The sequence below is a fragment of the Cebus imitator genome, unplaced genomic scaffold, assembly GCF_001604975.1.
Source record: "Cebus imitator isolate Cc_AM_T3 unplaced genomic scaffold, Cebus_imitator-1.0 Scaffold43, whole genome shotgun sequence".
In the NCBI taxonomy this organism is placed as follows: Eukaryota; Metazoa; Chordata; class Mammalia; order Primates; family Cebidae; genus Cebus; species Cebus imitator.
The window spans coordinates 4184305-4208186 of NW_016107358.1; the positions used below are offsets into that span (position 1 = coordinate 4184305).

General features: G+C 44.3%; 1 protein-coding gene and 1 long non-coding RNA gene across 3 annotated transcripts in view; one reads left to right on the forward strand and one right to left on the reverse strand.

Annotated features, from left to right (window-relative positions):
• NEDD9 (neural precursor cell expressed, developmentally down-regulated 9) overlaps nt 1–23882 on the forward strand; it is a 190240-nt gene that overhangs the window by 9719 nt on the left and 156639 nt on the right. The gene's annotated exons all lie outside the window — the stretch shown is intronic.
• On the reverse strand, nt 355–22607 carry LOC108302931. Of its 2 annotated transcripts, none has more exons than XR_001824595.2 (3): nt 17765–22607; nt 2372–2463; nt 355–1563 (listed from the first exon to the last, which is right to left on the reverse strand). It is a non-coding gene; the product is annotated as an uncharacterized LOC108302931 (long non-coding RNA). The 2 variants fall into 2 exon arrangements; XR_001824596.2 differs by having other exon boundaries at nt 355–1566.

Here is a 23882-nt window from a genome sequence, read left to right on the forward strand (position 1 = left end):
CCAAAAGTCAGGCAATAACAAATTCTGGTGAGGATGTGGAAAAAAGGAAACCCTCATACACTGTTGGTGGGAATGTAAATTAGTACAACCGCTATGGAGAACAGTTTGGAGGTTCCTCAAAAAACTAAAAATAAAACGGTCATATGATCCAGCAATCCCACTCATATATACCCAAAAGAAAGGAAATCAATATATTAAAGCGATTGCAGCACTATTCATAACTGCCAAGATTTGGAAGAAACCTAAGTGTCCATCAACAAATAAATGGATAAAGAAAATACGGTACATATATGCCATGGAGTGTATATGAGATTCAGTCATTTGCAACAATGGGGATGGAACTAGAGGCCATTATGTTAAGTAAAATAAGCCAGGCACAGAAGGACAAACTTCGCACGTTCTCACTTATTTGTGGGAGCTAAAAAATAAAATAATTGAGCTCATAAAGACAGAGTAGAAGGATGGTTATCAGAGGCTGAAAAGGGCATTGCAGGGAGGGGATTGTTGAGGGGGGAAGAGGGTTAATGGGTACAAATCATAGAAAGAATAAGACCTAGTATTTGCTAGCACGACAGGATGACTACGGTCGAAAATAATTTAATTGTACCTTTAAAAATAACTAAAAGATTATAACTGATTGTTTGAAATACAGAGGACAAATGCTTGAGGTGATGGAGACCCCATTTACCCTGATGTGATTATTATGCATTGCATACCTGTATCAAAACATCTCATATAACCCATAAATATATATACCTACTATGCATCCGCTAAAGTTTTTCTTAAAAGAAAGAAAGGATCAGCCTTTAAATAGAATATTTGCATGTCACAGACTAGGGGTAATAATCCAATTAAAGTTTTAGGTAAGGGTTGGAGGATACAGGGATGCATAGCGCACATAGATGTATCTCAAAGAGTGGAATTATTCTAAGAAAGCACTATCATGATTTCTCACCTGTTATCTACAGCCTTCAACCCACTACTCTCAAAAATCTTACATTTGAGTTGAAAAAGAACATATACATTTGTAAAATAAAAATTGCATTAAAAAAGTACCTAAATATGTTGCTAAGTGAAAGAAGCCGCTACGAAAAAGCTGCACATTGTATGATTCTAACTAGAACATTCTGGAAAATGTAAAATTATGGAGCCAGTAAAAAGATCGGGGGTTACCAGAGGCTTCAGGGAGGGAGGAGCTAAATGGGCTCTTTGATGTTCCCCCAAAAGGCCAAGAAAATGCCCAACACTGGACATTTGCACTGACAGTCCCTCTGCCTGGAAGGAGCTTCTGGGAGATCCCTGCAAGACTCCCTCCCCTTCGTCATTCAGCTCTAGGCCACAGGTCACCTTACCTGGCAGCCCTCCCTCACATGCCATGCAAAATGGCCACGGGGCCCCCTCTGTCACCTGTTACCTGTTCTCAACACCACCTGATGCAGTGCAGGCTGACGGACTGGCTCACAATCTGTTTCTTCCTCGGAAGTGTTGGCTCCGTGGGTGGGTACTGGACTTGGTTTTGCTCCCTGCTGTGTTCCTGGCACATGGGAGGTACTGGAGAAACATCTGCTGAAGGATTAAGTGGGTGAACCAGTGAGTGGATCGCCAGGTGAGCATGCAGGAAGGGTGGTACTAGGCAAGGAGAGAAGTGCTCTGTAAGTAGGGAAGCCTGCTTGGAAGTGAAGCTGGGATGGCCCTTGTAGAATGGGAAGGACATAGAAAAGCATGAGGAGGGCCAGGCACGGCAGCTCACACCTGTAATCCCAGCACTTTGGGAGGCTGAGGTGGGCAGATCACGTGGTCAAGAGATTGAGACCATCCTGGCCAACATGATGAAACCCCGTCTCTGCTAAAAATATAAAAATTAGCCGGCATGGTGGCTTGTTCTTGTAGTCCCAGGTACTCGGGAGGCCGAGGCAAGAGAATCGCTTGAACCTGGGAGGCAGAAGTTGCAGTGAGCCGAGATTGCGCCACTGCACTCCAGCCTGGCTACAGAGCAAGACTCCATGTCAAAAAAAAGAAAGAAAGAAAAAGAAAAGCATGAGGCAAGTGAGGGGAAGAAAGGGTGGCTTGAGCAGAGCTGTGTGCACGTAGAGGGTCTGTGAGGGGACTCTTTGGACTGGAACGCAGGTCTTGGGAGGACAGGGGTCCCTCTTGCACACCCCCCAAGTGGAGCAGGCCCGGCAGGCCAGAGCCCACCCACTCCAGCCGTGTGTGTGTGCTGCAGCCAAAGGCAGACTTTTCCTCAGGAAAGCAAATTTGGATCCGCTCCAGCATTTGAATAACAGCCTGATTGAAAAACAAAGCTCTCCTCAACATAGCAGAGCAAAGAATGGTTTTGGTCAGAGCATTTTTCAAAGACAATGTCACTCACTGCTTGCTTCAGCACAGGAAAACTTCAGCAGAGCTGCGTACAGTGTCTTACTCTGAGCAGGCCTGTGATTTGGGGGCTGGCCTTGTGGGTTCCTGCAAGCATCATTTAGCAAAGAGAGATGTGTCTGTTGCATCATTAAACAAAATGTTCCTCAGGGAAAAGACGCTTTGTACCTCACTTCACATCCCTAATGCTATTCCCTGAAAACCCAGTTAGAGAAGTGTTAGCCTCTCCTATGTTATACTTTCTATCTGCTGAGTAATTTCTTTCTTAATTGCACAGAAGAGCTGCTTGGCCCAACACTCCCTGTTTGAGTTCAACCTAGCACAGATTTCTTTCTTTTGAGGCTATGTGAAATGCAGTTGAGCATGATATTGAAAACATGAACACAATCCAAAAGTCCATCAGTAGGGTCCTTATTACCATTTGGCAGTCCACACTTCGGAATACTGTGCTACTGGTGAAAAAGAATAAAGAGGATATACACAAAGATGTGAACCAAATACAAAGCAGCAAATGCAAAAGAACATACAGTACAAGCCCGTTTTTATCTGTCTCCTTATAGAATAAAAGTCCAGCAAAATATAGAACCCCCAAATATTTTTAAATGTTTTGGGGTTGGTATTATAAAACAGGTTCACTTTCTGCAGCAGACATTGTCTGTCTTTGGATATATAAAAACAAGCCTATGTTGCTTTGTGATTGAAAACTTGTCCAGATTTTTTAAATCCTGTGTGTACACGTGCACAATCACTCATGCATGCTAGGTTGTGTGGTAGACAGGAGCAATGGTTGGAGAAATGGAGAGTTCCTAATAAAATTTAACAGTAGGGGCTGGGCACGGTGGCTCATGCCTATAATCCCAGTACTTTGGGAGGCCAAGACGGGCAGATCATGAGGTCAGGATCGAGACCATCCTGGCCAATATGGTGAAACCCCATCTCTACCAAAAATACAAAAATTAGCTGGGCGTGGTGGCATGTGCCTTTATTCCCAGCTACTTGGGACCTGAGGCAGGAGAATCACTTGAACCCAGGAGACAGAGGGTGTAGTGAGCAGAGATCATGCCACTGCACTCCAGACTGGTGACAGAGACTCCATCTCAAAAACAGAAATTAACAGCAGGAATGTGTTTTTACAACTATCTTACTTAAAAATAATAATTCTTCTCCCCTCATCAGGATTATCTTTTGATCATTTTTTGTTTTGACTTGTTTTCTTGTTTTGTTAATTTGTTAATAAATAATTGACAAAAATAAACAGCAAAGCAAAAAAAAAAAAGTTCTAAGCAATATAAGAAGCACTAATGGGTATACTCTCTAAGAAGGTTCTTTCTCTGCAGCATGGGAACAGTCCTAAAGCAACTATCAAACAACACAAGTTGGGGAAATGATCATCAGGGTTCAGGAAATGAGCAGATTCAAGAAGGCTGAAGTGCTTACAAGCCAACTGCCTGAGCTTAAATCCCACCTCTGCCACCCACCTGCCATGTACTATTGAGCAAGTTACTTTACTTTTCTGTTTCTCAGAATAAGAGCCCCACCTCACTCGTGGTTTTGAAGGTTTTATGAGTCAATGGATGATTTTTGAGTGTTACAAGAGTCAATACACACACAGCACCTAAAGTGGTATCTGACACATTAAGTGCTAATACATATTAGCTAGTGAAAGGAAGAGGAGGAGAGGGAATGAGATTTCATAAAAGAGAAGGGGTCTAAAGAAAGAGTAGGGTTCATCAGAGGCAAAGAATTCCAGAAGAGAAAAGCAAGAAAAAAATAAAACACAAAGGCTTATAGGATACATGAAATGATCCAGTTAAATTCAGCCCAACCACTGCAAAGAGAGCCAAAATGACATTTCATGACTAGATAGATGATAAACAAGAGCAGATAGGTACAAGCACTCAAATGAGATAGAAGGAGGATTTTCTAAAGCTAACTTTCCTTTATTATTCTGTAGACCCATCTGTGTGTCAGTCATCAGTCAACAAATTTGTATGCAGTCCACACATACGTGTGCCAGGAACTGGCTGGGAACAAAGATCCACACTGGTGGCAGCGCCCCCACCAGCATGGGACTTTTTGCAAGTGGGTTTAAAGTTGGGAAAGCATGGGGATCATTCGTTTTATTGTGTGTTGATTAGTAGCGCATCAAGAGATGTGGTGGTGTGCCTCATTCAGGAATAGAAGAAAGATGCATTTACTCTTAAAATACAAACAATTGATTTTTCTGTGCTAATGAAGAACCACAGGAATAAATATAGTTGATAGGTTAAATTATGCTTCTTTTATTTTATCTGTAAATTAAGCAAATCTTCGTTGTTTTGCCATTTTGAACCTTTTCTCCACCTGTTTGGGTTTCTGGTTACCCCTGCCCCAGCCTGGTGTCTTCTTCCCAACTTGCAAATACCCATCAGGGCCCAAGAGCGAGGGAAGAAGCCACTGAGGGCCAGGCTGTGCACAGTAGATTCCAAGCAGGCCCTCGGCAATTGAGTTGCTTGACCTTGGCAAACACAGGACCAGCCTCACCCACGAAAACACATGTGACTAGGTCCCTGAGACTGACACTTACAAGGAGGCCAGAATTTCATAGCTCTGCAGGACTTACTTGCAAGGGGTGCTGTGTAGAAGGTGCCAAAATGGCTCGTAGCTAGGTTTAAGAAATTACAGTCCCTAGTTGGTTCAAAGGGATGCTATTCACTCCTGGAATAGTGGGGACTTTGGTCTCCAAGGAAGAGTTAAACATCAGACAGGAACCACTACAAAAATTTCCACTGAAAAATAAGTTCCTTGTAAGAGAAGTTGAGAGACGTGCTAATTGCAGGTTACTGTAAACCTAATGGCAGTCTGTTTCTCTTGCAAAGAAAGCGCAGGACGTGTGAATGATGGTGAGGGGAGTGGGGACTCTTGGCTGGTAGATCTGACTGGTAGACGCAGTCGGTCCTCTAACGATCCATTTTGGAGTGAACTGCATTGGGAGGTTGGCCAAATTTCCTTTCTTCAGGATTCTTACCAACAGTAAAGATTGATAAAACACATTGCTGCTGTGTTTTTCAAAAGTTCGGCCATATAATAACTTTAACAGACTGCCTAAATTTCAAACATTTCCTTGATGTAGGATGATCACAATAGAAAGGAATGTTATTCTTATCCAACCATCGGTAAGGTTTTGTCTTCCTTTCCCAGAAACTAAATCACTGACTACCTCAGAGGCTCTGACCTAAATCTTAATTGGTGCCCACTGCCGTTTTAGACCGCTGTGTGGGATTTTAACCAGACAAACCCAAGAGGAAGGATTAAAGTTGCTACAATGAAGAAAGGCTAATATTTCGACCAATCATAGAATCCATTGCAATGCCCTTTCCATTTTTAAATGAGCTTTATAAGGCTCTCCTCTCAAGGTAAGCCTCCTTTCTTATGTTCTGTTCAGCAAAAAAATAGTCTAGGTTTTCTTTTTAATGTTTGATTTGCCTCTTCAATCTTGGTGCTAGGTAACATCATTGGATCAAAATATTAACAACCAAGATTTAGATATTATTTTACAATTAGCTGAGCACTTTGACTCATATCATCTTATTTCACTTTCACCGTGGTCCTGGGGCGTGTTTATTCTGTCTCCCACTCTGCAGATAGTGAAACTGAGGAGACTGTGGCGGGAAAGATGAGGCAACTCACGTGAAGTTGGGCAACTGGTCTGATGACACAGCTCGGGCTGAAACCTGGGTCTCCTAGGTCATTTGCTTAGAGCTCATTCGATGACGAGGCGACTCCTTGCTGTGCATTCTTGCAGCATACGCCTTTGGTGTGAAGACACTGGTTTCCATCAGACTAAAACGCATCTTACTTCAAGACAGGCAGTTCCTGTTTTGGTTTCCACCTCTCACACATTGCTTTTAAAGTGCTAACTCTTAATGGCTATCCCAAGAGAAAATCTACTGCAAGTATGAAGTGACCCTTTGGTACAACCAGTTTTTCATCCCAAATCCCTTTTTTCTTTATTTCTTTCCTTCCTTTCTTCCTTTCTTCCTTCCTTTTCTTTCTTTCTTTCTTTTTTTTTTCTTTCTTTCTTTCTTTCTTTCTCTTTCTTTCTTTCTTTCTTTCTCTTTCTTTCTTTCTTTCCTTTCTGTCTTCTTTCTTTCTTTCTCTTTCTCTCTCTCTTTGTCCCTCCCTTCCCCCTTCCTCCCTCCCTCTCTCCCTCCCTCCCTCTCTCTTTCTTTCTTTTTTTTCTTTTCTTTCACAGTGTCTCTGGCTCTGTCCCCCAGGCTGGAGTATAGTAGCGCAATCTCAGCTCACAGCAGCCTCTGCCTCCTGGGCTCAAGCGATTCTCCAGCCTCAGCCTCCCAAGTAGTTGGGTTTACAGGCGCATGCCACCATACTCACCTAATTTTTGTGTTTTTAATAGAGACAGGGTTTCACTGTGTTGGCCAGGCTGGTCTCGAATTCCTGGGCTCAAAGCGATCCGCCCGCCTAGCCCTCCCAAAGTGCTGGGATTACAGGCATGAGCCAATCATTGCATCCGGCCCCATTTTTTTCTTTCTTCTTTTTCTTGGCATTTGTTATGATCAAGCTTTTGTTTTTAAGTACCAAATATCCTTGGACTCCTTCCAGTTTAACGTCAAAATGTGCTTGCAGGGAAGGATTTGGTCTCATTGATTTCAATTAATGTAACTCCAAGCCACTACTCTTCTGCTATTTACATTTTAATCTACATTTCTTACTATAAATAAGACGCTTTGCTTCTCTACTGAAGAGGAATTTCAAGGAGTGTAGGGTGAAGATGAGGTTTATAAATCAATGATATCTTTCTTTAGTCCCTTCTCCCAAATTCTACACGTAGACATGCTGTGCCTTGGCCAACTTATCTCTAACTAGGACATTCAGATCTACCAACTAAGCTATGACTTATTATGGGCAGGCAGTCAGCAGGAAGAGCTGTTTTTCTTTGAAAGCAGGACAAGAATAGGTCTATGGAATGCTGGGGTCACTTGGTTTACTCAATGGAAAGAAACGGGATGTTTCTGCATTAACTAGAACATTTGAAAGGTAGGGAGGGGTGAGGGTGGTTGAGAAATAATGATTCAACAAACAGAATATTAAGTACTCTGTTGTCAGACAGCGTGTCCCCATCTGGGGGGGTGAGTGGCAGAAAATATGGTCACCATCACGAGAAGGGCTCCCCCAAATCTGCCCACCCACCTCCTACTCCTGCTCTAGTAAGTTGTTCTGAATGCCCAGCCAGCGACACTGACCGCCACGGCTCTTACCCCTGTGCCGGCGTGAGAGAGACCAGGGAGCAGGTAAGGAAAGAGAAGAGGAAACGCAGAGGCTCCATCTGGCTTATAAAGGAACTGTACCATAATAGATACTATTGCTTAAAAAAAATAGCATGACTTCCATTCCATGTCTCTCCCTCCTCTTCAAAGATATTTCAGCCTCAGGAACTTTCTGCTTGTTAGAAGGATGGTGAAAAATGCATGATAGATTTCTAGTTAGTAGGTAGAAGGGATGGGAGATTGCATACCATTATGGGAGGCTACCCATGTTTTATTGGGCACTTAATATGTACTGAGTGAACACAGCTTCTCTGAGTCACAACCACCTATTGAGGGAACTTCGGAGCCTCCTTAGGGGTTAGAAGCAAACACCGTGGAGCCAGCTTGCCTGGGTTCAAATCCTGGTTGTACCATGTACCTCCTGTGTGGCCTTAGTCTAGTTACTTAACCTCTCCATGAATCAGCTTCCTCACCTTAAAATGGAGACAACAATAATGTCACACACCTGTGGGCGGATTCCAAGACCACCTCCAGGTTCAATGACTCATTCGGAGGACCCACAGGATTCAGTATACAGTCACACCCACAGCTAAGTTCTCTTACCTCGAAGACACAAATCAGAATCAGCAAAGGGGAAAGGAACAGAGGAAACCAGGCATGAGCTACCAAGAGTCCTTTCGCAGGGGAGTCACACAGGACACACTTAATTCCTCCAGCAACGCGTTATGACAGGTGTGAAATGTTGTCTACCAGCGAAGCTCGGTAGAGACTTAGTGCCAAAGTTGTGATTCAAGGCAGGTCACTTAGACACCCTCTGTCTGGCAAGCACACACAGTCCAGACTCCCAGAAGGAAAGCAGGTATTCAGCAGAAACCATGTTGTTCGCACACAGTTCAGTCACAGTGAGCCACTCCTATTGTGGTCCGGCAGGAACCCTTCACAAGTTCCCGGATGCTAGCCCGCCTTGCAAGCAGGAGTGAGATGGCAGTGTCAGGCCTCCTGTGTGAAGTCTTTTCTGCATACTACCTTTTGATTGCTGTGAGATTACATAAGGTAATATGTGTCTGTTGCTTACAGCAGTGCCTAATTTGTGGGAAGCACTACAGATTATTTTAGCCCTTACTATTACATGGAAAAAAATGCTGAGGTTTAGAATGGCTGCACAGTCAAACTTGGCCCAAGTGGAATCTGAATTCTCATATCCGTAAAAAAGGTTCATGCATTTATTCACATCACTGTACCATGAGCAAAATAGCATCCTTCTGCAAACCGTAACTGGGGATGGAGTTGGTAGATCCCTCTCTTTTCAGGTTCACAGCAGATGGAGCCTTTCAGCCCAGCTTCCTGGAGCTCTAAGCACCATCAGGTTGCTTCTCTCTCAGGTTAAACCTGCTCAGAGTGCATTTATGGTTTGCTACTGAATGCCCCACATGAGCATAATTTAGACCTCCCCTGCTACTCCATGAGGCATGCTTTGTTGATGTCCTTCATTTTTCAATATATGTATCCACAAAGCCATAAGAATTTTTCTTCCATAAGTTCTAGGTAGTGAATCATCTTACCGTAATTGAAATCATCCTATTGCAAACCATTTTTAGGCTTAAAAAATTTCTGTCAAAGAAATTTCTCCTACCTACCCCTCTCAATGCAAAGCAGTTAATCAATTTCTTTAAATCAGGAGATTGCCTCCATCCTATCTTTCCCCAGGTTTTCTGGTCTTTGGTTATGTCCTTGGGCAGAGCAGCAGAATGTCCAGTAGCTAGCTGTGAATGCTAAGTAACTCTAAGTAATTGTAGTGAATGTCCAATCAGTTGCACCACCAAAGTCTGTGCATTGAAATGAAGTCATCAGCTGCAACCAATTGGGAGGTGTCTTTTAGTATTTTGAGTTTTTTTTTTTTTTAAGGATTTCAACAGGGCTAGAAGGATCCTTTCAATTTTAAGTTAAAAAATATGCATCATCAATATAGATTGTCATATGATCATAGAGTAGGATGAAACAGAGTCTTAGAGCAATAGTTTATTTCAACATTAGCATTTTTAGTTGTTATACATCTGTCCCTTCCAATAAATGAAGATTTTGTAAACTTAGTCATTTCTATCCCCACAGATTTAAGAATAGAATTCACACATGGTGACTGTTTATTAAAGGTCTGTTCCATTAACACTCAAATGCTAATGCATTTCCACTTAATCAAAGAGCTTCATCTTTGGGTCTGGCAGCTCATGACATATCCCAAGTGAGTAGGTGGCTATTTCCTGGATGACTATAGTCAACGGAGTGCCAGATTTTGACACCTACACAAGTATCTCCCTTTGGTGAGAAAAGCAAGCAAGAGTTACAGTGAAAGAAGAGTGGGACTGCAGTTAATGCCATAATTTGAGGAACAAATAATGGCATCTAGAAAAAAATACGACGTGCAGCTCGTAGACTATAAGGATCAAAGTGCTCGTGGCAGCCCAGGTTGCTACTAGCTGGGTCTACAGATGCCACTCAGTGGATGAAGACATGCAAAGGCGAAGCAAGAGGCAGAACATGCAGAACAGAAAGAGAAAGAGAGGGATGAAAATGGGTTATGTTAGCGTCCTCCTCGGTTTGGGCTGCTAGAACCAAGTACCATAGACTAGGTGGCTTGTAAACAGCATGCATTCATTTCTCACAGTTCTGGAGGTTAAAATTCGTTCGGATATCAGGGTGTCTGGTGAGGGCCCTCTTCTGGGTTGCAGGTTGCTGCCTTCTCATTGTATTTTCACACGTCAGCAAAAGAGCTAGAGAGCTCTCTGGGATCTCTTTGATAAGGGCACTACATCCATTCACGAGGCTTCACCCTCATGACATAATCACCTCCCAAAGGCCTCACCTCCTAACACCATCACATTGGGTGTTGGGACTTCAATATATAATTTGGGGGTGATACAAGCATTCAGTTCATTGCAACAAGCAGAGCACAATTCATGAAGACTTTTTTCTATGCAATCTCCCAGATATTCCTTGGATATCTGTACCTCTGCCCTTGCTCACACTAATTTCTCCTTTCTCTCCATACGCCAGGCTCAGCTCACACACCACCTACTTCCTGAACACCCCCAGCCCGTCCCAGCCTCCAGTGTTTTCTCCCTCCTCTAAACTGCTAGAGCTTCCATTGTAATGTTGAATATTGTTCTTCAGGGTCACAATTAGACTGTATAGATGTTCTTCATATACGCATAAGTTTCTGAAGTAAAAATGGCTTGGCTTTCTTCTCTCATCAGCTACAAGCATATCCTAACAATCTGCTGTGAATAGGGATGATACTGTTTAGATTTCTGCCCTCACCCAAAAGTCTGATGTTAGATTGTAATCTCCAGTATCGAAGGTGGGGTCTGGTAGGAGGTGTTTGGATCATGGCGGTGGATCCCTCATGGCTTGGGGCTGTCTTTGTGATAGTGACTTCTTGTGAGATCCTGTTGTATAAAGTGTGTGGCACCTCCAGCCTGCCCTCTGACACTCTGTTTTGCTCTCTTGCTCCTGTTTTCACCACGTGACGTGCCTGCTTCTATTTCACCTTCCACCAGGATTGTAAGCCTCCTGAGACCTCCCCAGCAGCAGAAGCCACTGTGCTTCCTGTACAGCCTGCAGAACCATGAACCAATTAAACCTCTTTTCTGATAAATAACCCAGTCTCGGGTTACAGCAATGCAGGAATGGCCTAATACAGGAGATAAAGAAGATATGATCTAGAGTTTGGCCTGACTTTAACCAGGGCCCCCATCCTCCAACTCTGACCCCATGGCACTGCTGTCTGAGCACACAGGTGTCCTTTAGCAAAATCCCAAACCAGCCTTGTCCAAGGCTGTTTTCATATTTCCAGAACAAGCTACTTATTTATGGAGACCATTCCTCCACTATTTCACTTTTTGAATAAAGCTTGATTACCCCCAAAAGTAAATGGCAATAAGAAACAGGTATCACGCATGCATCACACATGTATGCACAGTCACACACACGCACACAGTCACACAGACAAACAAGCTGATACATTCGTTTACCTTGGCCCACCTCTAGGATCTGGGCGGACACTCTTTTTCTGTTCTTTCTGTTTCATTGCCCATAGAATATGAGGATCAAAGTGCTCATTCTTGCTTTTTAAGTGCTCCATGCAGGCAGGGAGTGGTACCCTTCCCTGATGTATTAGTCTGTTCTCACACTGCTCTAAAGAAATAACTGAGACTGAGTAATTTATAAAGAAAAGAGGTTTAATTGGCTCACAGTTCTGCAGTCTGTACAGAAAGCATGATGCTGGCATCTGCTCAACTTCTGGGGAGGCTTCAGGAAACTTGCAATCATGGCAGAAGGTGAAGGGGGAGCAGGCTCACCTTCCATGGCTGGGGCAAGGGGAAGAGAGAGAGCAGGGAAGTGGTACACACATTCAACCAATCAGATCTCATGAGAACTCACTATTAAGAGAACAGCAACCAGGGAAAAATCTGCCCCCATGATTCAGTCACCCCCGACCAGGGCCCACCTCCAACACTGGGGATTACATTTTGACATGAGATTTGGGTGGGGACACAGAGGAAACCATGTCACCTGGCTAACTGGTGACCACACAGTTTTCACCTATGCAGGTTATTCATTTTCTGCTTTTCCCTAAGACTCTCCTTAAATTCCTGGCAGACTCTGGCTCATGCCCTCCCTTGGGGGTTCTTCTGCTCTGTGACGCTTTCTGTATTTGAACTCTTTCCTCATTTCCTCTTCACCCTGAGGAGAGTTTCTTTTGCTTGATCTGTCTTTGATCCATCCATACGCTCCTGTTTGAGTGGCGCCAGAGACTGAGACTTGTTCCCACAGCAGTGCCCTGGAACCACAGTTTTGGGAGCCAGATAGGACTGTCGTGTCTTCGTTCTGTCACACACTAGTGATGGAAGCCTGAGGAATTCTCCCACAGATGCACGGTTTAGTTATGAATTCCATACCAACTTCTGCTCATCAAACATCCTCCTGTCATAATATAGGCAGGAATTTCAGAAGATTGTGTAATAAGGCCTTTTTTTAAATGTAACTGTCAACCACGCCACTTCAAGATATGATTTGTCCCTCATGGCATGAAACAAGTCTCAAAGGACTTGCAATCTGGCAACAAAATGGTGCAGCAACACGTTAAAGTCTCTCAACAAGAGAACATCTTCTCGACAAAGACAGTGGTTTGCAGATTGGACGCCAGTCTTATATGATGGGTTTCCTTGGAGTCCAGGGCTAACAACATGTGACAACTTGTTTGGGATATTATGAAAGAGAAAAATGTCCAATTCTGCCTTAACAAGGGCTGAAGCAGCCCTTGAAGAACTGCTATAATGACATCCAGCCCTCCTTCTAAAGGAAGATTCTAGAAGGACATGGGGCAAAGGTAAAGTTTATAGAGAATGAGAGGAACTTACAGATAACTTTGAACTGGCATATCTGTAGTTATCTCTATTAATGTGAATTTACAAAAAAATAGTGAAATAGGGACAGATAGGCATTTGTTCTCTGAAGTCATTTAGGCATGTCTTCATAATTCCAGGACATTGGGCAGAAGCTTCCTCTATCCTTTTCCACAGAGTAATTCAAACATGGAAAACGACCCCTGTAGCCTCCTGGGCAAAGACCCATTTGCTTCTGATTCTTTGAAGGGTAAACAGGAAGGCTTTATAGAAAGTGTCAGCTTCTTTCTTGAACAGTTTCCTAGTGCAGAGATAAACATATATCCTTCCCTGACATCCCTCCACCCTGTCCCAAGTGAAACCCTTGCTGACTCTGTCTCTGTAACCCCTCTGGCCTTTCGTTTCTGGGGGGGCTTGCCAGCTTGCTACTCCACATGGAGAACAGAGCACGATAGAGTAGGACAGGAACTTTCTATTCTCTCCACTACATAGAGAAGCTCTCTAAGTCTCTCTAAGCTTTTCAGACTTAACGTGTCTCTTGCAAAATATTTGTTCCTGACTCACCACTAAGATGAACTTTGAGAGTTACATAGTTTGCCTCCCCCTCGATAATATGCATAGCTAAGGCACAGCTAGGCTGGTGTTCTCATTCTTGCTGCCTGCCCATGGTGTGACCTTAGCCTCTCTCTCAGTATTTGGATTTCCACAGTCTTTATGAATGATACCAGTTTTTTAACACTCTCCTTGCAACACTCCCTCCTTATCATTCCACAATCTTTTACATGGAAGACCCACGTATTTTGTAAAACAAAGGGGAAAAGTCCTGATTATACACCAAGAGGCAATTATTAAGAGTAGCGCACAGGTCATTTTTCATCCTTTCAACCACCTAGTCAACCACCACCCGCCATGTTCACAAAAACCCCCAAGGCCACCAACAAGAAAACACCCAGGTTTCCTCTAGGGTGACTTGACTGTTCAAAATGCTTCTCAGTGGAAAACTTTGTAAACGCTCAATTTTATTTATTCTCTAACACAGTTTTCCTGTCAGCCAGGTTTGGAGGTGTTTTCTGAAACATGAATGCCATTCATCCAACACCAAAAAGATTCCAGAACCTTCCACGGCACATATGGCCAAACCTAAGACCAGTTTGCACTGGAGGACGGTTCTGCACTGGCAGGCATTTCTGTAGCTTCTGACATCAGGGGAAAGAGGTTATTCCTGCAGTGCTCCTGACGTTATGTGACAGCAGAGCCATTGCTTCTTTAGTTGAATGGTTACCTCTGGAGGCGGGACCGACAGGGACGGCCTGGGTGGAAAGGCAGAGAGAGAAGGCTGCTTTCACTCATCACTGCAGACTCACTGCTGTTCAGCTGATCTTGTAGAACTGACTTAGAAAAGATTACGTCTCCATAAATATAGGTTCTGGTCAGAATCAAACTCTCTTTCCAAGGGGGGGTTGGGAAGGCCCCGAGCTTCCTGCCTGTTTGTGCACACATCTTGTTTTCTTAGGGGCAATGGGACTGAATACTAACTAATCAACTGTCTACATGATCCGCATAGAAGCGAGAGTCTGAAAAGAGAGGGAATCTTTTTTTAAAATTACATTATTATTTGTATTTATTTTCTGGGTGCTGTTTCTGATTCCAAGGAGTTACATAAAAGTTGCAAAGCCAGTTATACACCATCTGAATGTTCCTGCAGAACTTGGAATGGGGCGCTCCCTATTTAGTGGTTAATAAAGGTCAGTGGCTTTCTTTTCCTTTCTAACTTTCTTTGGGGTGTGCCTAGCCTTGAGGTCTGGGTTGTGGCTATGAGTAGGTCTCTGTAGTCCAAGAAACACTTCTCAGACTTCTGAAGATGGGCGGAAAGACAGTGCCAAGCTGCCTGCCGCTGTGGCAGCACCAACGAAGAAGAAAAACAAGCCAGAGGGTGCGGGTGTGATCAGCGCCTGTGCAGGGATTGGAGTGGTCGTTTGGGGCTTCCAGAGGGATAATGACAAGTTTATCCACAGGAGTAAAGAGTTTGAGCAGCCAGAAGACGCTTGCGTAATATCCCAGCAAATCAATTTAAAAACTTAAATATGACAACGAGCTACAGAAAGGCAAAAGGAATTGGTGGGTGAAAAGGAAATCTGCCAGCCTTCAAAAGTGAAAAACAAGCAAAATGGAGCTTGACGAGAGCCCAGGGGTGTTGGCCAGAGGCTCCAGAACAGGAGGCTGCAGTCACTTCATTGTATTCAGCACAAAGTCTCTAAAGCCGAGAGCAGGAAATCCTGTTGTACCCACCCATGTCCTCAACTGAGATCCCATGACACAATATTCCTTAGATACCAGCAGAAACCCTTCTTACATGCGAAGGGGTGTAGTTCACAATACTCTTTAGAAAGCTGGTTGAAAGGTCACGTCATTAAGGGCATAAAACATTTATCCACATGTTTATTCATCAGTAATTTACTGAGTGCTATACCGGGGGAGGAGAAGGGAAAGGTTGAATGATGACTGATGAAAGAGACCAGTTAAGACACTCAGGTGAGCCTGTGGTCTAAAATGATGCTTTTGAAGGTGGTAGACGCCCACCTGGGAGCATCTTAGAAATGCAAATTCCTGCCCCACCCAGCCTTACTGAAACAGAAACCCTGGGGGCAGGGCCCAGCCTTCTGTGTTTTAACAAGCTTTCCTGATGCATGGAAAATTTAAGACGTTTAGGAACATGGTGTCTCAATGATGTGTCCTGGCCATTTGTGAGATGTGTGGAAAATAATATATTATTAATGAGAGTTAGCATACCGACATTTGTGAATAATTTATATGTATGTCACCTGCAAAGATTTTTTTTAAAAATACAGATCCCTGGCTCCTCCCAAATCCAACAGAGTAGAAATATCCAGGTGTGGTAGCCAGTATTTACTTTTAAAACTTCCCAGGTGACTCTTAGGATCAGCCAGGTGTGGGAACCACTGGTCTATGAGAGCCATTTGCCCCATAACAAAAAATCTTGGAATTCTAGAGACAGGTCCCTCGGATAGCAGGCTCCCCGCTTCTAACAAATATTAGGCAGACCTCGACCTCCAGAAACACATGGAGGAGAAACTCCATTGACTGCAGCACAAGTGGAGGCTGCTTGGTACCTTCCTTTCTGCAGTGGCTGTTGCAGCCCTTTATACTAATCTAGAGGCCAGGAAAGGTGGCTCATGCCTGTAATCCCAGCACTTTGGGAGGCCAAGGGGGGCAGATCATGAGGTCAAGCGATTGAGACCATCCTGGCAAACATGGTGAAATGAGGCCTCTACTAAAAATACAAAAATTAGCTGGGCGTGGTGGTATGTGCCTGTAGTCCCAGCTACTTGGGAGGCTGAGGCAAGAGCATTGCTTAGGTTGCAGTGAGCTGAGATCACGCCACTGCACTCAGCCTGGTGACAGAGCAAGACTCTGTCTCAAAAAAAAAACAAATCTAGAGTTCTCAAAAATATGGTTTGAAAACCACTGATGGTTCTACCACCACCGCCTCCTCCTGCCTCATAGACCCCATTCATTGATGAGGAAACTGAGGTTCAGAAAAGTAAAATGACCTGAAAACATGTGTCTGATCATTTAGGTCTGCCCAGGACTAATGGCTTCCCAGAAGTTAGAACTTTCAGTTGTAAAACAGGGACAGTCCCAGACCAACCAGGATCAACTGGTCACCCTAGGTCGGAGACTGTACTACAGCCACAGTTCTTGTGTTTTGGTTGATTTATTATTGCTGTTGTTCTTGCTATTATGCCATATTCCTGCAAGAAGAATTCAAATTACTGTTTTTTTTCTAGCCCCTTGAGAAGTTCTTACTAAATTACTACGGTTTTCTTTTAAAAACCATATTTGTTTTTATTCCCTCATTCCAGAAGGATTTAAGGGAACATTAAAACATTATTTTATGTTTTCTGACATACTCGTAAGTATTCCAAAATACCGTGGAATACTCCTGTGTCCATGTCTCCTCTATCTGACTTCAGACCCACCATGCCATGTGCATTTTCTCTCTGGCTTCCATATATTTGTGTGATGTTTGCCATGGCACCTACAGTGCCTTACTGAGATCTGCGTATTAGTCAGAACTTTTTAGCTTGCCAGTGAAAGAAAACAAAATGGTGGAGTATATCAGCTTAGATAGAGAAAAGATCTTCAGGCACAACTGGATGGGGTTCCATCGCATCCGGACATCGTCCCTCTTCGAACCCATAGGAAGATGGTCATGCAGCTCCACGCACCCGCATCCTCCCAGCAACCCAGCTGACGGCATCTCGTCCCCAGTAGCTTTTGTAACAGTCCCTAGGATGGACTCTGTTTGGGCTGACTTGTGCTGTGCCCCTTCCCTAAACCAGTTGCTGCCCCCAGGACAATGGCATACTCTGATTATCCAGACTGTGGTCCTGCATCCACCCCTGGCACCAGGGACTAAGAATAGAGAAATGCAAGTCCCCAAAATAAAGTCAAAGATGGTTGCTAGAAGCAGAGGAGGAACAGATGCTAGGTAGGTGAAAGCAGCAAGTGTCCACGTGGTCTTAAACAGTTCGAGAGGGCTGACCGACTAATCCGCTGATGCACGGTCAACAGTGCGCAGCCCCATGTCTTCCTCTATCCCCACTCTACTGAGATCTAGGTACTATTTTCCCCTGAAACGCTAGGTTACATGACTCCAAGGCCACCATTGTCAGTTCTAATTTTGAAGGCACGCACCACATTTGGCTGAAGCTAGCGGCAGCCCCAGAACTCACGAGACTCCATCCAAAAAACGACAAGCCCTTTGCCGAGCTCCCAAATATGGAGCTCCTGAGAGTTAGTAGCTGGTGACTCATGTTCCCTCTGCTTCGGTTGCCCCCACGTTTTCCAGCTGGGTTGGTGATGTGGAACTCAGTACTTTCTTCAATGCGTCCCGTACACAAAGAATAAACAGCCCCGGAGCTCTTTCTTTTTCTTCCTGCCTTTCTTCCTGTAATTCATTCTCAGCCCAGCTCAGCTTTGTTCAAACCACAGCATTTCATGTTGCCTGGCAAGTTCTGACACAGCTGCTTGCTTTATTCTTTCAGTCTTCTGTTAAGCCAGGGGTAAAGTTATACCTTGTGGCTAATTTTTAGTCTGTAAACCGTATCCCTTGTTCAAGCTAAAATCTTAGATAAAATCAGCATGAAAATGCCAGCTCCCGCCGAGACCGTTGAATTAAGGCCCCCATCACTCTTCCTGCCCTGACATTCAATTCAGTCCTTTTCGACTTTTATGAGTGGTTTTCTCTTATCCATGAGCAAGGCGGTGGCTTGGGTCTTTTTAAGCAATTTGCTTTTCTTCTTAATCACCCCGCCCCTAATCCATCCGACCTGTATTTTTTTCTATATAATCATGCAATACATCTCTGATTTGAGTCTCCAGCTTTCCATGCTAAAGGTGGGCTTTAGGAAGGTCTATTTTACAAACTAATAAACCTTTCGGTCCTAGGGACTCTAGTAGGGAGGCCACTGTGTCAGCTTCCCAGGGCTGCTGTCACAAAGTACCAAAAAGTAGGTGGCTTCAGATGACAGACATAGATTTTCTGGAGGACAGTAGTCTGAAATCACGGTGCTGGCAGGGCCACGCTCTTTCTGAACCTTCCACGGGAGGATCCTTCCTTGCCTGTTCCAACTTCCGGCAGCCCCTGGCGTTTCTGGGCTTGTGGCGGCGTCTCGCCCCCCCTTGCCTCCTTCTTCACAGGGCTACCCTCTCCCTCTGTGTCTCTTTCACACACCGTTCTCTTTCCCTCTTACAAAAACAGCAGTCATATTGTATCAGGGCCCACCTTCATGACCTCATCTTAACTTGATGAAATCTGCAAAGATTTCTCATTATTTAATCAGAGCCTCAGTTTCTCCATCTATTATGAGAGAATAATACTCGTGTGCACGAATGGAGATGTTTTATGCATAATTAACAGTCCCTATTTTTAAAAAGGCTTCATGATTTTATATATGTGTATAAATTTTTTGTGTGTATATGCATATACATACTCACCTATACTTAACATGATCTTTGATGTAATCATGTGATATAGTTGGGGAAAGCATCATTCCAAATAAAGTCCAAATTTTCAAATAAAGTCACATTCACAGGTGCAGGGAGGTAGGACTTCCACATACCCTTTCATGGGGAGAGGAGATAGCCAGGCAAGAGGAAAAACAGGCACAGAAAAATACCTCTGATCGCGGTCAACTGAAAAGGAGATCCTGATGTTCTCAGAGGATGTTCACCCAGAAGGAACCTGGGACCCCAATGGGAACATCTGGAGATAGAGACAAAAGCCTAGCAACAAAGGTGATGGCTCAAGGGGACAGGAGAATCCACTGGAGGGCGACAGGCAAGGACACACGCCTACTTAAAGAGCCTGCTGTGTGCCGTATGTGCCTTTATCCTGTTGAATTCTCAAATAACTCTGCCAAACAGTTGCTATTATTCTCTTTTAATAGATGGAGAGACTGAGGTTCTGATTAAATCATGAGACCCAGATTATACACCTATAAGTAGAAGAGTGAGATCACTATTGCTATTACCATGGTCTCTAGTTTTGAATAGGCATTGGAGCTCTGGTGCTACTGTGTACAAGGATGCTATCTATATTAACTGAGATCATCACAGCTCATAAAGCTAGATATTGTTGGCCTTATACAGATGAAGAAACAGAAGCTCAGAGAGGCTCCGTCACTTGCTTGGAGTCACACAAACATTACATAATTGAGCCAAAATTTAAACTCTGGTCTTTCTGACTGGCAGGATCCTTCCTTACTGTGGTGCCGTGTTGCTGGTGGACATTAGGGTATCTAAATCAGGATATTCCTAGCTTCAGAGAAAGAAGCTGTATAAAGAAACCAAGTGATTATACTTGAGGCTTAACATCTACACTGCCCACGAGGACATGTATGCTCCATCTGTATCCAGAGGCTGAAGGAACGCCTGTGGTGTAAAGAACTCACTTTTCTAGAGAACTGGAGAAGGGATTAGACATGTTAACCCTGAATTAAAGAAAACTTGGGGCGGGGTAGGCTCAGAGAGTGTTCAGAGTTCAGGAACGTGGCCTGTGGAAAAGCGGGGAGGCCGGAAAGGGCCCCCGCCTGTGTCCGTGTGGAGGCAGCTCTGGGCCCTGCTTGAACGCACATGTGCGAGCCACTTGACCCACCTTACAGTGGAAGAAGCTGGCACCCATGGGCCACCGGAGAAACCTCAGCAGCCACCTGGCGTTCCCGAGTGACCATGCTGCTCACAACCCTCAGGGGTCCCTTGTTGCTTTTGGGACTGCAGGGCAGGCAGGGTATCTTCACCCACCACTGGATTCATGGCTGAGGCCCCCATAATGAAAGACAGATGAACAAGAGAAGAACGTACAAACGCATGAAATGTGAGTTTTACATGACACAGGAACCTTTGAGAGGAAATGAAGAACCAGAGAAACAGGGAAGCCTGTGTGTTTGCTATGCTAGGTTGGAGGAAGAGCGCACAGTCATAGAGAGGCGTGGCCCAGCAAAGCGGGTGATAACCTGGAGGGAATGTCACCAGGTTTGTTGGATCAGATTCTCCTCTGTGTCCTTGTGTCTTCAGAAATAAGGATGTTCCTTTCCTCTGAGTATGCAGGCATCACTCACACCAGGGTCCAACGTCCTACCTCAAGGGAAGGTCAGGAAATCCTTCCTGGGACTGATGACCTGCTTCAGAGAGAAGGGTGGAACAAAGGAAGGTGAGAGTGACCTTCCTGCTTTTGCTGTTTTCTCAAATGCCAACGTTCTATTTTGGGGGGCAGTATGTCCTGAACCCCATCAGGATGAAGTCCCAACTCCGTGAAGCCCCTCCCGAACTGGACCATCCTACTGCTCCGGCCTTAGCTCCCTCTGTTCCTGGCCTTGAACTTCACAATCCAGCCTGGGGACTCCTGGCAGTTCCCTAAATATGCAAAGAGCTCAGCTTCCTTTCCTGGTCCTGGTGCTGGTCTCAGCCCTCTCTGTCTCTCCCCTCCTTCTTCCCATCTCTCTTCCTTTCTGGCCCATGTCCCTTGTACATACTGTAAACTCTTCCTGGAACGTCACCCTTCCACCTATGAAACTTTTTCCAGCTCACTCCTTTTCTCCCTTTAAGAATCCACTTCTCAAAAGAAAATGGCAATTCTGTGAGGTTGCTGATTAGCTTAATCATCGAGGCATTCATAATGTATACATAAAACAATTTGTACATATTACTATGTATGAATTTTTTTTGTCAATTATATATTAAGAAAGAGAAGTGGGTTTGGAAAGACTCAACTTCTGCCAAGACACCTTTCTGACCGCCCCTTAACCCTGGGTGATGTTCCCTGCCATGAGCCCCTGAGTGTTTACCTATATATGCTATGTGTATAAGATATCCCATTCACTTGCTCACTCACCTGTGTCCCCACTGTGAGGTCAGTGGCAGAGCCTTGTTCAGTGTCGTCCTATCCTCTGCAGCACCCACCATGACCTCTGGCACTCAGTGGGGGTTCAATAAGCCAATCGTTGTGTTGATGTACCAGTGATATCGAGGGGAGGTGAGGCCCGCCGAACTCTGAGATCCTGTCTACTCCGAGAGTCTGTGAGTCTGTATTTCTGCTTCCACAGTTAGTCATGGAGGAAGTTGCCAAAGCAGATGGTGAGACTTCTGTTTGGGGTTGCCCAGGTCTGCCTGGCCTTTGCAATTTGTAATCAGGTCATTTGAAAGAGAAATTGAACCGAGAGAAAAACAAAGTTTGGATGAGGCAAGAGTTACAAAATAATGAGTCATGTAATGGTGATGGCGGCCTCTGGTACCATCTTGGGCCCTGCCCAGATTATACAAGATTTTGTATGTATACCTTTGAGCATGGCCAAGAGGACAATAGTCAAAACCATGGCTTGAGTGTTCAAAAGCCTCTTTTCCCTTAACGTGTTGCCTCTAGAGGTCAGACTGAAACCCTGAACCTGCAATAATTTCCTCCTTAGCACTGGATATACATGAAGAGATTGGAGAGTCATATATGTTACCGTGTTTACATGCCATGTAAATGGGATAACACTTGCACTTTTTGGCCATTAACATCCAGGCGTCAATTAGTTTATTGTTTGTTATATCAAACTATATTGCCCAGGCCAGCTCCTAAAGAACTGGAAACTGTGAACATCTCAGCCTAGAAGGTCAATGTGACCTTCAGTTTGCACACCACCCATTGTCTCTTTCAAACCAAGAGCCTCTCTGAGCTAGATAGGCCAGGGTTTTTTTTTTTTAAGTTTTATTTTAGGTTCAGGGGTATATATACAGATTTGTTACACAGGTAAACTCGTGTCATGAGGGTTTTTGTATAGATTATTTGGTGACCCAGGTACCAAACCTAGTATTCATTAGTTGTTTTTTCTGCTCCTCTCCCTCCTGTCACCCCCAACCCTCGGTTAGTTCCCATTGTGTGTTGTTCCCCCGCATGTGTCCATGTGTTCTCATCATTTAGCTCCCACTAATAAGTAAGAATATGCGGTGTTTGATTTTCTGTTCCTGTGTTAATATACTGAGGATAATGGCTTCCAACTCTATCCACGTTTCTGCAAAGAACATGATCTCATCCTTCATATGGCTGCATAGTATTCCATGGTGTATATGTACCACATTTTCTTTATCCAGTCTACCATTGATGGGCATTTAGGTTGATTCCACGTCTTGGCTATTGTGAACAGTGCTACAAAAAACATATGTGTGCATGTTTCTTTATGATGGAATAATTTCTGTTCCTTTGGGTATATATCCAGTAATGGAATTGCTGGATCAAAGGGTATTTCTGTGTTTAAGTTTTTGAGAAATCACTATGCTGCTTTCTACAACAGTTGAACTCATTGACACTCCCACCAATGGTATATAAGCACTCCCTTTTCTCCACAATCTTGCCAGCATCTATTATTTTTTTATTTTTTGTTAGTAGCCATTCTGACTGGTGTGAAATGGTATCACATTGTGGTTTTGATGTGCATTTCTCTAATGATTAGTGACATTGAGCTTTTTTCATATGCTTGTTGGCTGCATGTATGTCTTCTTTTGAGAAGTGCCTTTTCATGTCCTTTGCCAACTTTTTAATGGGGTTGTTTCTTGTAAATTTGTTAAAGTTTCTTATGGATTCAGGATATTAGACCTTTGTTGGCCAGGAATTTTTATTCCAGATTTATAAATAAAGAAACTGTCTCAGAGAGAAGTGACTTCCCCAAAGTTGCAGCTCGTGAAGATAAAAAGGAGTGGCCAGACATCCGATCTTTGTACCCCAGTGCTCCCCTCCATCCCGCACCTCTTGGCCCTGCTCATCTAGAGGAAACACAAGGACCTGAGGTGAAGTTGTAAAGTGGAGGGGTTGGTGGGGAGGGCTCAGGAGAGCAGGCTGGTGAGCTGTGCTTTGGGGCCTCTTAGCCCATGGAGATGCATGAAGGACAAGGGGAAGGCATTGGAGCATAAAAATGGAGTTTGGAGAGCAGGGAACGGGAGAAGCTGGCTGACCCTTCACAACACAGCTTTCAGGCCAGTCCTGACTAAGATGCTCTGGACTGAAGCCAGTTGAGCATGAGCTCCCACAGAGAAAAGAGGTTTGCACATCCTCTCCACATGGATGCCCATGAGCTAGGACCCTACTAAGCACAAAGTCAGGGTAACTGCCCTGAGCGACTACTGGCTGAGTGATCAAAGCAAGTCAAGGAGCCTTGAAAAGCTGAGGGTAGCTGCTGGGCCAGCAGCCAGCCTAGATCCTATCTGTAACTCCCGTCCTCCCCAGCCCCTTCTTTCCTTCAGTCCAGGCCAGCTGCAAACAGAAACTATGGAGATG